General features: G+C 37.4%; 1 protein-coding gene across 1 annotated transcript in view; it reads left to right on the top strand.

Annotated features, from left to right (window-relative positions):
• The first annotated feature begins 7,474 nt into the window (after positions 1–7,474).
• The window catches only part of SORBS2 (sorbin and SH3 domain containing 2), a 114,133-nt gene continuing 109,033 nt past the window's right edge, over positions 7,475–12,574 (top strand). Inside the window, 1 exon segment of the mRNA XM_088524655.1 lies at positions 7,475–7,496. The gene's annotated coding sequence lies outside the window, so the exon portion shown is untranslated.

Genomic DNA, 12,574 nt, shown 5'->3' with positions numbered 1-12,574 from the left:
TTCTGTATTTTGAACTTATCTGAATTGCCTGTAGGATCCATTTTGCCTGTAGGATCCTTGTTTTGTCTGCATTAACTTGGCACATCGGAATTTTTCTGAACACCACTGTGCTAATTGAGAAGTCTAAACTCCTATTAGTGCAGTGTGTGGAGGTGTAAGACTGGCCGTAATCTGGTGATTTAACTAAGAACAGAATAGTATTAGGCCTTGCGTTGCTAATATAGAGCGTTGTGAAGCGGAAGAAAGAACTGGGACTCGAGTTTCATGTGTGAATCTGTTCTGCTTTGCATGAAGGAACTGGCTCAAGGATGAGAGGGCAACCATGGTCCCACAGCCTAGGAATGGCAGGTCCCATAGCCTAGGAATGCTTGTTGATCAAGTGTTAATACTGCACAGCCACTGAAAGATGGGAGATGATTACCTTTTCTTCCAGGTCAGTACTCTTAGATACTAAGCTAAGGAGAGCCTGGCTCTTGTTCTGTGTAATACATGAAGCCTGTAGTTCATGAAGGATAGGACAGTGCCTTCAAACAGCTGGACTACAGCTTGCTGGTTAACTTGCCTGTTTCAGCAAGGTGTGAGGAGTGACTGTAAGTAAATCCTTCTGGAAAGTCAGTCCTGCTCTACAGAACCTGTGGCAGATGTTCAAAGAGCATCAGTGTGCAAAGAGAAGTGGGGTAACACAATCTTCCACTGCTGGGGGTGTGTAATGGCTGCTTGTGCCACTAAGGCAATGTTGATCAAAGTCCGTAAGTGACAGTTGTCATCGTGGCATTATTCAATGTGAGACACTGCTTGCTGGGTCCACAGGAGGCTTTGAAAGACCTGGTATCTTTATTGTGAAAATGTGTACTCTTTGCAAGTTGAATGTGGCTAATTGGGGGTTTAGAAGATTGTAACTCTGGATTTGGGCACAAAAATCTTCGAGCAGTTAGTCTAGAAAACCCAGTCATTTTAGCTCATAAACCTTCAAAGTTCATTGTAATTTATGGTCCTTGCTTATGTATCTGAGGTTAAGATCATAGATTTGCTGTAGTAGGAAGAAGAAAACACAACCAAAAGAAGCTGCACCCCACAATAGCTGAGCCCAGTTCTTGTACAAAATGAGCCTGAAGCAGTGACCTTGTGCAGAGCTCTTGGAACAATGGCCTAGCAGTGGATATTGAGCAAGACACACAATAGCTGCCTGTTTTCTGCTTCCTAAAAAAAGGCTTCATATTTATTTCCCTATGTACTTTTAACTGTTTACTCTTGAAACAGGGCAAGGTAGTTTTACTAGCAAAGTACTGCTTTTAGCAGGCATATCGTTCTGCCCAGTTTAGCAGTGATAGCTGCAGTGACCACGTTTTTCCCTGTACTAGAGCAGTAATGTGGCTTGCTATCAGTCAAATGAAACTGACACAAGTGTTGAAAATAGATTACAACAGATGTTGAAGATGTGAGCTAAACCTCTAGGTAATACTTTCATTCCTGAAGTGTGTGCAACTTCAGATGTCAGAGAATCCTGATGTTTTAATGTACTTGCTACTTTGTTTATGGCTTAAAGTTACATTTTTTTAGTATACTGTCATATATAATATTGGCCAGAGGTTATTGTAAATAATTACTAGAAACCTCAGTGACTAACAAAGCTTGGTGTTCTTGAGTTCTTAGGCTGCCTACTTAGTTTTGATGCCGAAATGAATTAAATTTTGTGAAACGTCACTAGCAAAAAAAAAAAAAAACGGATGCTACTGCTGCTTGTAGTTGAAAACCATTATTTGCCAGAAAGATATTCCATCTTGATAAGCATCTGACATGAGTTTTTCTTATCCCATTGGATCTCAACCTTAAACTTTATAATTTTTGATTCTGACTGTCAAAGCCTTTTAGATCTTCAGAAATATCCAACTATCGATATAGCAGATAACATTTTCTATCTTCTGTTAATATCTATTAAGATTCTGCAAAGCAATTTTAAGATATACAGCAAAATCAAGTTCATATGATAACGATGTTGCTCATTCACAAAGCTTTCCACAAAAGTCTAGGGTTTTCAGTCTGAATTGACAGGCTGTATTTGATAATCATTATGGAGGGAACAGACATGACAACTTCCAGACTGTATGTGTAAAGGCAGACGGTGTCCTTTCCAAGAGCACAGGCGTGCTGTGTGGAGGAGAGCAGCTCAGGCATCTCTCCAGACAGACTGGCAGGTGTCCCATGAGCATTGGTCCAGTGGGTGCTGGAGTGAGTGTGGCTCTTTGCTTGGTCTTTTGAGCCCTGTCTTTGCAGTGTGTGAGTTGTTATTAAGAACACTTCGGTAACTGGTTCTGAAAGTCTCTTGGATACTTGGTTCTATTGGGTCAGAGTGAAAATTGTTGAACTGGTTTGTGAGTGCCATTTGAGGAACAGAATTCAAAAAAAGGTCCGGGGAAAGCAGTACTTAACAATTCCAAGTTTCCTTTGGTCTTTCACAATTTCCAAGTGTTTCTAGTGTGTTCCAAAGGAAAGCAATATTCCTATATTTCCATATAAAAGAAAATGCTTGTAGTTGTCTTGCTAGGTAAACATACACTAGTGAGGTGAGTGATCCACTGTTGATATTTGAGGGAATTGGTTGAAAAGAGTCTGTGAAGGTGGGGACCCTGTGTTTGTTTCTGAATGTGGAGTGCTATTTGGGATATACTGAGATACTGGAGAATAAAGTTGTTTATAAGGGAAATGTGCTAACAGAACAATTAAAGTAAGAATTTCCTTCGTAGACTTCGAGCTTCACACTTTGGTAAGCTTTGTGGAAAATAAGAATTCTCTAACCAGAGCTTCAGCCCTGGGATTATGAAGCCATGAGGTGGTGACAAGTGCTGCCGTGCATCTGTGGTGTCCAGGCAGATTGCAATTAATTGTACCTGAGGGATGCAGATAATTGTACCTGAGGGATGCAGATAATTGTACCTGAGGGATGCAGATAATTTCCTGCTTCTTGATGTCTTGATTGAAGACTCTATTGCTGTGTGTGCTGGCACAGATGTACTTAAGAGCTAGACTGCTTCAGTCAACCACTGGTTTCAAGTGCTTGAAACGTGTTTTGCTCAACTTGAGAAGGGAAATGAGTGTTATTCTCTGCAAAGCATCATCATGCAGCGGTCTTGGTAATTGTGGCAGGGTTATCTGTTTTATTAATGCACTGAGAAGATAATGTTTCTCTGAGGTGACCAGCTGGTGTATGTGATATTCATGATGTAATGTTTCTCATAGATAATGACTATCAGATTTCTATCTAGTAATTTGTGGGAATCCCAGTATATACCAAAATACTGATTTACAAGTCTAGTAAATATTATAAAAAGTAGTAGGTAACCTATAATTTACAAAAAAAAAGCTGCGGAGAGCATATGAAAAATGAAGTGTGCAAATAAGTCAAGCTCTGGTGATAAGTCAGGAATTTGAAGTATTTGACTGTCTTCTGAGAAAATGCTGCAGAAAAGAAATAATGGATTGCAAAGTGGTATGTATCACTATCTTGGTAGGAAATTGTTATTGCTAAGCAGAATTTTTATACATTCTACTATATTCAAGTTTTTCTAGTATTAAGATGTGGCCTACAGATATCTGTTGGTTTGGCTTGTAACAACAAAATGAAAACGTTTTGGATAATGGAACGTAGCATCTGGCACCACAGTGTTTTAGTAAATACAGGTCACGTATGTTTTATGCATTTAAGATGTCTACAATGTGTAAGCTCTTGGAGTTGTAAATCACTTCAGCTTAAGTTAAATATAAACTGGGCTTATTAACTTCTATAAACAAGTTTTGTGGTGAAATACTACTCCTAAACTAATACTGAGAATAAAGCAGCAGCAGTGATTAATAGGTTGGTATTTCCTGTTTGTGGCATTGTGTGTGAAGTTTTTCTTTTTTAATGCTTGCTTTTAACTGCAGTAACACTAAAAATGGCTGGGGTGAGACAGCATTTTTTAAGCTAATAGAAAATCTGTTTTGTTTCCACATTTGACAGCTTTTTAATTTTTGAGTGAAGTTCAGCTAATATTTTTTGAGTCTCGAGCAAGTGTTTTTATTTGTTTCCAACAACCATCATTACCATTTTAATGGTTTACTAAATAGCTTGTGAATCTGGCATCCTGTTTCAGGTGCCAGTATAACTTAAATAGTAACTATTTGTCAATGAATAAGAAATAAAAGTGGCACAGGGATGTATTAAAAGATATTTTCAAGTAAGTCTACTTAGCTCAAGGGAAAATTGAGCTGGAATGTAAGATATAATGAAAAAAATCATAATTTTGGGACCCTAGCCTGTGTTCTAGATTAAGTAGAGAATAAATTCAGATTTCTAACCTTTCCTTTGAACATACTTAACAGTCTTAGTGCACTGCTTAGCAATGGGGATGTACGTGAAGAATTGCTTCAATGAAACAGTGAGCTTTGTCCCAATTGCTAAGATTTATAAAGGAGATCCAGGAAGTTTTTTATTCCTGCAGTGGAAGATAGTGAAAAAAGTCAAACAACTATGGTAGATTTTTCACTTAACTCTACCTGTGTCATCTGAGATTAAGTTATCAGATTTTCTGTACTAGCCAAAAGATTGTTGGGTCTTTTTTATATTCATTAATTTCCTTTGATGCTTCACACTTAACAAATGCATTTTATTATTTATTGCTACTATGGGAGAGTAGTCTGCTTGGGATGTGGCTAAGAAAACAGGAAGACTAAGTCACTGAATAGCACCTGGTATGGGAACAGTGTCAGCAGCTTTAGGTTGCTGACCTTCCAAAATAGCACTGGTGCTGAAACTGGAAACTTAGATGCAAGGTGGAAGCAAACATCTGTAGCTTAGTCAACAGATTTGTCCTCAGATATGTATACCACAGACAGGTGAGATGCACTTAAATGTAAACTGAAGTATTTCAGTTTGAAAGCTTTCTTTGTGTAAAGACAAGCATCTTCTGAGAAGACTGAATTCAAAGCTAATTTTCCAAGTAAATATCTGTGATGGCTCTTTTCCTGAGCTACAAATAATGCAGTCTTCAAGTTCTCAGACTTGTTTTTAATGAGTTTTCCTTCATCCCTGGTACATGTTCTGTACTGTTTCTTTAAATAAGAATTTGGACAATGAACAAAATCTCTGCTATGGATTTCCTGGTATTTTTTTAGTTTGGGTTGAGAGGCTGGTTCTTCAGTATTGCATTTTCATTTTGATTGTAGGCAAGCCCATTGCTGCTGAAAATAGCTCAAATGTGCTTAGAACAGAAGCAGCCAGCAGCTGAGATTTGTTTTTCTTTCTCTCTTGCAGGCTCTTGTATGCAACTTAAACTTACCAGGAGAGAAACTTTCATTAAGGGCTAAATAAACAAGATCTACGTAGACTGAAAGTTCTCACTTCCTCTGCACTTGCGCACAGCAAAACTTGTCTATCTGGTAAGTTCTATTTTTTTTAAGGTTTTGTGTTCCTGCCCTTATCACTCAGTTTCTTGAGTTTCTAATTAGTAGTGTTCAGATAAAAACCCACTTCTGTATCTACTCTGTATACATACAGAGATTTTACTCTGTATGTATAAAAGCATGAATGCTAACTGCAAAAGCCTTACTGTGCTTTTGAAACTCTTCAAAATAGATCTTTTTTTTAAGACTTGAGGTGGATTTCTTAAACTTCTTATCTAGTATTTGTTCTCAGTTCCTATAATGAAATTATTAGATGCTTTAATGTGAAACTGAAGATTGCTTTGTCTTATTTTTTGCCTGCTTGGCGGTTCTGAATTCAGTGAATTAACTTCCGAATTTGTAGTATCAAGTACACTGTGTTGAGTGCAAGTTTAAAAATAGAGTTTTCCACCAATTCATTCTTGGCTCATTGCTTGCTTCATATGTAGGTAATGTGAGCTTGTTATTGATGCACCAGTGTATTGGCGTGATTTTCTTGGTAATAGCATGCTCCTCAGCAGTTACCTTTCATCTGGTAATATAATAATAACAGTTGTGAATTTTTTCCTGTTAGGGATATTGACCATGTTTTGCAATGTTCTTTATTTTTGATCATTGTACTTCAAAAAAACCTTTCTCTTGTGGAGTATTACCTGAATGCAACCTTAAAAAAAAGTTAAGGTTTTGTCCTCTACCTTCTATTTTACTTCGTGATTAAAGTCTTTGAAAAGCAGGAGGTCAAAGTTTTTTGAATATTTTCTAGGCTTTCCAATGGTCAGTGCTCTGTTGTGACTTTTCTAAATAGTCAGCTAGCATTAAATGATATAGATACCTAGTTCACCAAATCACATACACTGTGGTCCTTTGGCTTACCACAATTTGTGTGTGTATATATTTAGTGTGCCGTGGTTCAGCATTGTTTACTTTCCAGGCATTGCCTAAAATTTCCTTCAAAAATGTTAAAAGTCTGATTTTCAAAATATGTCTTCATTTAAATGTAAAGCAGTGGTTCTGCATTATTTTCATAGGGAAAAAAGTCAGATCACTGCTATATAAGTTATTTTGGGAACTTTCCAATTCGTTTAAGTTTTACTAGGAGGCTTTCCAGCTTTTTTGTGTAAAAAGGTATTTCACAGGAATTTAAGTCTCTATAATTTCATGTCATATATTTTCTTAAAGAACTTCATTTAAACTGAAGCATTTTATTTGACAGTTTTTCAGAAGTAGTGAAAGCAAATTTGGTTCAGTGTTGCAGGCGTGTGTTGTTTTGACGCATGTGAATTATGGATCTAATTCTGCTTTCTTTCCTTCCCACTAGGAGGTATTAACAGTGAAATGTAGATATTCCCCTCAAAACTATGGAACTTCCAGTGGAACTTTCATACTTTCTGCTTCAAAGGAGACAATTTTCCTTTTCCCTCTCACTTTTAATTAAGCTGTATCCCTTTTGGATTAAACTGTCTTCTACAGCTGTCTTTTTCTTCCACCGAAAGCCCCTTTCTACATGCTGTGTAGATCAGTCCCTCCGTCCTTGCATTTGCACTGTTCCTCTCACCCCACACTAGTAAATATTTGTCTCAAGGTGGTAGCTTTTGTTTAGAAAACTGTCATCTGAAGAACCGAAGCCTCCAAAAGAGGTTGTTAGTAACTACAGTATGGCTTCTGAAGAAAGTGATAGGTTTGAGGGAAGCAATGTAGAAATTTAAGATCCTTTGATTTCTTTATTTTTTTTCTTCCAGCTATGTCTTTTAGAATAATTAGTCTCCATAATAGGTAGACAAAATATTTACCAAATGTTTTCAGCAAAAGTAGTGCTTTGAATTGTGTGAATTAAGGGCCAAGGATAGTCTATCAATGGCCATTTATTTCATGTATCTTTAAAGTGTGGTAAAACCAAATTTGTTTGGCATTTGATTTTTGACTGAGTAGCCACCCTCACTTACAGGAACTTATATCTGGCATGCAGACACAACCCAAACTTGAGCTGTGCAAACTTGGCACTAGTTCAGCTTACAGGAGGAAATCTCAGGGGAACAGTGGAATTTCTGTATTTGCTTAAGTCTCCCTCTGCATTCATGGTGAGCAAACAGTAACATTTTGTGCAGGTTCCTGCCTTTGACAGTGTATCTTTGTTCACTTCCCAAAGGTGGTGTCAAAGGTGTACACCATTGAAAAAAAAAAAACTTGATTTTGTGCTCTTGCTTTACTTAATATGCTCCAGGGGAGCCCTGTGAGTGTGGAGTAGCCTAGCACTGCTGCTTGTAGCTCTTCGTGCCTGAAGAATAAAGACTTGCTCAGAGCAGGGCAGGTCATGCAATGAGCTCCCTCCTTGCTGCCTTTTACACTTCAGAGAAGGGCTGGGAGGCAAGTGGATCTGAAGTTTCTGTGCCTGAATACATTTGATCAAAAGTGCTTCAGAAAAGTTTCCTTCTTGCCTGTGTAAATGTTTTCCAAACACTATGTATAATATATTGAGCTGTTGCTGTGAGGGGAAAAAAAATGCATCTTGATAGTTCAGATTTCTTGTTGGTGAGGAGCTTTGTGCTGATATATATTATTTAGTCACCATGTGCCTGTTCCTCCCACTAAGTGGTCTAAGCTCCTAAGATTTTTGCTACCTGTTTTCTAGGAGATCCAGTCTGAATAGACTCAGTGATATAGTTATACCAGCAGAACAAAGAAGTTCAGACTATTATTTCTGTGTTAGAGCAATGTTCTTAAAAATGGTAAGCAAGATATGGTGATGGAAGAAATTAATTGAAGAGACATGCAGGTGCATCTTCTTTGCATTCCCCTTGGATGGGGCTATACCAGTTTGGAGCTGCTGAGACCATGTGTAGGCTTATGTGGGATCCTTGAGCTTCTCTACTCTTCTGCATCTGAGGTGGCAATAGACAGCTCTGGGACAAGTTTATGATGTGATTATCTGTATCTGACATTGATGCTTTAGTAGAAATCTGCTTTTATTGCCTCCTAGCCCATTGGTTACTGCCTCAGCTGCAGTATAAAAGGTGACAATTGTTTCCAGGGCTTAGATTATACTCTCCCCTTTGGATAAATGTAAGTGAACAAGGAACAAGGTAGAATTCTCATATTCCTACAGTGGTGTGTCATTAGTTTGCTACAGCTTGGGGCTGGGGATCAAATTAATTTCTCAGTAATATTCTAGAATATAGAAATGAACATCTTGTACTTGCTGAAAGTTTTTTGAGGTAAATATGTCTCAGGTTCTGCCAACTGAAAAGTTTATTATTCTGAAAAAGTAAAATAAAGTTGTCAGTAGAGATGGAGTACTTCATATGACTTAGTTTGTAGCTTAATTTTCATCAAGCTGTCTTGGGTTTTCAGTGTTATTTGACTCTGACTTGTGTTTGAGTTAGAAAAAAAAAATGTTGGATGGGTAACAGTGAAGTTGCATGATCAATAGATACAGAACGTTTTGTTTAGCTGTTGTGCATTAGTACTTTGAAAAAGGTGCTCTCATACACTGTCTCTTCCTAAATAATTCCTTGTCTGTGCATCTTACTACACTTCAATCTTTTTTAAGATGACTTAAGTAAGGTATTATATGCTTATGTTCATATGCAAGACTGCTTTTGTTTCTGTGTATTAATGACTTAAGCCACTAGCGAAATATGAAATCTTAAGTTCCTATATATTTAATGATGTTTAGAAACCTCTGTTGCCCTTATTACGGGAGGCAGCTTGGGCACTTTGACTGCTTCAAAACTTAAGATTGCTAGTCATACTTTTTTATAAATGCATATAAATGCTTAAAAAAGCATTTTGCAGCTGCTGATTTTGTCTTTTAATGGATGATTTTGCCACCAGAAACTGCCTTCTAAAAAAAAAAAAAAAAAAGTTGAGTTTAAAAGCTTAAAGTATAGCTAGGTTAACTTATCTGATTTCCTGGAGTGTAAAGATGCACTAGAAATATGCCTGGTAAAGTATGTATGTGGCAAAGCTTTCTGCATTCTGACCCCCTGTGTGGATTTCTCTGCTTTGTGTAAATAGGATAAACATGAATCCATTTCCGTGGAGAAGTTGTGTGGTTTATCACTTTGTGGCAGCTGACTTGCATGGTGATTGCTTAGCAAAATGGTTAAGGGACAGCCGGCAGGTCAGCATGGTGTTGATCTGTCTTCCTGCGATTCTGGAAGTCTCATCCAAATGGCTTAATGCCTACGTTTTTATAACAAGACATGCCAAACATTTACTTGTAAAACCAAATGTTTGGAAGTCAAGGAACATTTGTCTATGTAGGTATGTATTAAATTACCCATAGTAGTAATAAGGAATGAGCCTGTAATGAACAGAGTTGACTTCTGATTGGCATTTGAACAAGAGCTGTCAACATTTTTTCCCGCTGAAGTACAGCGATTATGCGAAGGTTGGCAAGGGCCATGCTTTTCACTAATTATTTGGATCTCTATACTCCTTCGATCAAGATGGAACAAGAAGCAATTGAGCTGAGTGCAGGTTTTGAAGCCTTTTCACACTTAATGGAATAGACTTTAGTACATGCTTGACCAAAGGTTTATAAGAGTTAGAACACTGTTTCCATTGTAAATCTGGGATCCTTTAAATAAATCCTTTCTGGGCCAGCAAACAGTCATGCAAGTTTGAAAAATTTTTTGAATCAAGTGGTTGAGTTGTTTGTTAGAATAGGTTTATAAAGTATATACCTTTTTATAATGTTATTTTTTAGAACACTCTTGAGTATTCAGTGTTGTGTGCTTTGTCTGTCTTCCTGATTACAAATTACATGACCCAGTGATGAGTAATCTTTGTAGATGACTAGACACAGAAATCAACAGGGTGTGCACTGTGGACAAAATGCTTGTCAGAAAAGATTTACAGCAGGTGATAGGTAATGTAAGTATGTTCTAAATCTTGCTCCTCTTCTGTAAAATGACACACTAGCTCTAGGCTCTTGCATGAATTGCGATATTTTAATTGAAAGGAGTTTACTAAACTGGTCAGAAATGCTGCGCAAAAGGCTTTCCTATGTGTTCATATAACCATAGTTAATTGGGAAAGAACCCACTCAAATTTTAAAACCTGGTTGCTCTATAAATAATATTTCTGAATCTGGTACAGTAAACACTAAATTTTACTGCATTCTTTGCACTGATGAAGTTTTTGTTCTTAATTTTTAATTTCCTCCTGCTTCAGTTTCACACTTGATGCTACCATGATCTATTCAAATTATATGGTTGCATCCAAGCAAGCAATCATGCTTATTAGTGGTGGATTGAGTTCAGCAGTGAACACAAAAGATGTCTCAACAATATTAGAATGTAACATCCTGCATCAGGTCTAAGCAATTCATTTATTCATTGAGTTTTCCTGACAATAGACTTTGTGCTACCTTCTTTTGTAACTAGAGTAGCTTGAACTTGTGTGATGCATAGCTATTTCTCTTGTGCTACCACTGTATAATTTCACAACTGGTGTGAATGACTTTCATGATTCGACGTGTGAAGTGCATGTGCTGTAACCCTTAACACTTGTAAGTTCCTGCCTGAAAGCTCACAGCAATAAGTGTCTCAAGTGAGAGAGGAAAAAAAATGCATGAATTAGCATTTCATTAAATGATGCCATGAGCAGTGGTTTATATATTCTCAGCGTGCTTCCAAAATATCGGAAATGCATTGATTCTGGTAGAGCAATTCAAACGTTTAAAATTATTCTTGGAAATCTATAATGATGTCCAACTAAGGAAAAGCTTATCCCTTTCGCCACTTCCATTGAAGTGATTAACAAGGAAAATGTGGTATGTACTTGTTTGGATGAAACTGTGATGATGGCTGGCACTGAGAACTACTGATCCCAATCAATTCAAAATTCCTAACTTAACCATGTAGATTGGCATCCTACTTTGGGCAAGTGGACAAATCAAAAACTCAATATTTTGTGCAGGAAAAATCTCTAATACTTACAAAACAATATGCAAGGTTGTGTTTATTTAGGCTGTGGTAGTTGGCTTGGCCATTCATACTTTGGTATCCCAAAGCTCTTCATTTTTAATCCTTCTCTCACATCTTACATTCTATTGCTATTACTTGCTAGGTGCTATTGCCTTCCACAAGGATGCTGTTTGTGTAGCTCATTTATAGTAGATTTCTTCTATTCCATGTGCAAATGATAAACACTTTCTTTGATCCAGAGGCCAAGGGAATTGCTGACCATAATTTGTGACTTAGTTAAAATTTTGGCTGTAAACTGTAGTGTGTGGAAAAGCGATCAGGCAAAGGAATAGATAATGGCAACCCTAGGTTTCTAATTTCAGTCTAAGCCAGACAACTAAATGATCACAGTAGTGTAGTGCTTGGCTAGCTAAACAGTCACCTAAGGGCTCTAGTCAATTTGACATGGGCACTTCTGTGCTGTCAAGGCAGTAATTCCACAGTTGAGACTGTCAGTATTTCAGTCTAGCTGTGGCCACTTTTATGTCTCATAAGCAAGAAATTGCATCTACTGTGTTTCTCCAAGTCCCTGCTGCAAGCTGAACTAAAGATATGTTTATCGAGTGAAGCTCAGATGCTTGTTCACTTTGATTCTGTACATGTTATTTGGAGTAAATACAGCACTTACTCTCCTAGGCAATGTTTGAGGCTTAATTGCTTATAAAAATCCAAGTCCTTGTTTATGAGATTGGGATTGAGTCAAGCTTCATGATAGATTTGCACATAACTAACAGGTGCAAATAAAGTCAGGGCAAGGAGAATTAAGCTGATTTCTCATACCTCCATATCTGTAATATGAATATGCCTTTTGAGCCCAGATGTCTTTGAATCTTTAAATAGGTTTATGACCCCATGAGAATAATTTGATTTCTGAATTAGCTTCAGATATGAATGTGGTAGTAGGGGAAGAGAAGGACACTGCTAAAGGAAATTTATTCTCCTGAAAAGATATGCAAGTCTTGACACTTCAAGCTGCTCATCACATGTTTTTAGAGTAATTGTCCCTTGAATGTTTCAATTAATATAAAACTGAGTCACAAATATAAGGCTTTTTCTTGCTTTCTAATAGACTGCAGAGTTTGACCTTTGCTGAAAATAACTTCTGGCGAGCCGGATGCCACAAAAAGACAGAACTATTTGAGGGCATGTGGTCAAGGCTCAGCTGTTTGGCCTGTGTTTATCCTGCT

This window comes from Tinamus guttatus, unplaced genomic scaffold, assembly GCF_059628265.1.
Source record: "Tinamus guttatus ecotype Peru unplaced genomic scaffold, ASM5962826v1 Tinamus_guttatus_pri_ptg000213l, whole genome shotgun sequence".
In the NCBI taxonomy this organism is placed as follows: Eukaryota; Metazoa; Chordata; class Aves; order Tinamiformes; family Tinamidae; genus Tinamus; species Tinamus guttatus.
This window is presented reverse-complemented; position numbering and strand designations above follow the sequence as displayed.